Below are 1,422 nucleotides of genomic sequence, written 5' to 3'. Positions count from 1 at the left end.
ATATATATATATATATATATATATATATATACATATAGTTAATTCGAGGAAGTTAAGTCTTCATTAGGGGTTATATAATCCAAGATATTCCACTGGATCAATCTGTATGATTTAATGGTAAAGGTACATGTTTAGGATTATTGAAATTCTTAATATTGAGGGGGAAACAAGAAGAAAATGGAGAATAACTGGATGTAATTTCTGATTTATTTGCATGTTGACGCAAATGAATAAGTAATTACATCCATCTATTCTCCATTTTCTTCTTGATTTCCCCTTAATATATATATATGTATACTATTTTGAATTTAGTTCACGGACCCCCAGGACTAATTTTGCAGACTACAGGTCGGGAACCACTGGGTTAAATGCTAAAAAAACATAATTTGGTGGTGATTACAGTTGGATTGAATTTTTGCAGGTTATCTTGAGAATATGATAGTAACCCATTGTGTGATATTCAGGACATATTTCCCTCACGTTCATGCATCATATATTATAACCATTGCTAATTGTTTTTTCAACCACCGGAATTACTTGGGAGTAAGAAAAAGAAAACTTTATATTATTACTCAGAACAAATGAAACCAGCACTAATTAAAAAGTAATGAAAGCAAAGCAAGGTCGTTTAGGACAAACTTATAAAAATGGTTTGGACAAGCAAAAGATTAATATTCAACTGCAACAATGATGGGTAAAAATTGGGTAAAATATCCATGAAGTCGTGCTTGATTCATTGAAATATATAAAAGAATTGATGAACAAAATTATACGAATAACTTCCTTACCTTGAAATTTTCTTCTGCATCACTTTGTCAATAAAACAAGAATAATCATTTGATTGTAAATTGCTTCATGACTAATTTCATTAAGATACTTTTAGGTCGGAATTATGACCTCACTTTCTTTGAAATGACAAAATATGTTGATCGGACATGATTTGTAAATTTCATTTAATTGGAGAGCTACTGCAGGCGTGGCTGTGTGGCAAGAAGTTTGCTTTTCAATCGCATGGTCCCGGGTTCAGTCTCACTGCGTGGGTAAGTGGCTTTTCCTATAGCCGCGGGCCGACTAAAGTTTGTCAGTGGTTTTGGCAAACAGAAACTGAAAGCAGCTCATTGTGTGTATTTGTACCCCCATAACTGCTTGACAACCGATGTTAGTGTCTTTACGTTCCTGTAAATCTAGCGGTTCGGCAAAAGAAACCAAAAGAAAACCGATTCGTTCAACTAAAATCCTTCAAGGCAGTGCTACAACATGGCCGCCGTTTGATGACTGAAACAAGTAAAATATAACAGATATTTGTTGTTTTCTCTTTGTGTGTGCATTTGTAATTCTTAAATAAAAGAATTTAAAGAATACTCGTTAAATAATCGTCAGCTCAATGAAATTGCAAGAGACCAGTTTATTGGAAACGTCTAA

At 33.3% G+C, this 1,422-nt stretch overlaps 1 long non-coding RNA gene across 1 annotated transcript in view; it reads right to left on the bottom strand.

Annotated features, from left to right (window-relative positions):
- The window catches only part of LOC128250464 (uncharacterized), a 495,659-nt gene extending 494,723 nt beyond the window's left edge, over positions 1–936 (bottom strand). Inside the window, exon 1 of the long non-coding RNA XR_008266480.1 lies at positions 789–936. This is a non-coding gene — a long non-coding RNA (uncharacterized LOC128250464). The remainder of the gene's footprint in view (positions 1–788) is intronic.
- Between the last annotated feature and the right edge of the window lie 486 nt (positions 937–1,422).

This window comes from Octopus bimaculoides, chromosome 2 (genome assembly GCF_001194135.2).
Source record: "Octopus bimaculoides isolate UCB-OBI-ISO-001 chromosome 2, ASM119413v2, whole genome shotgun sequence".
Classification (NCBI taxonomy): domain Eukaryota; kingdom Metazoa; phylum Mollusca; class Cephalopoda; order Octopoda; family Octopodidae; genus Octopus; species Octopus bimaculoides.
This window is presented reverse-complemented; position numbering and strand designations above follow the sequence as displayed.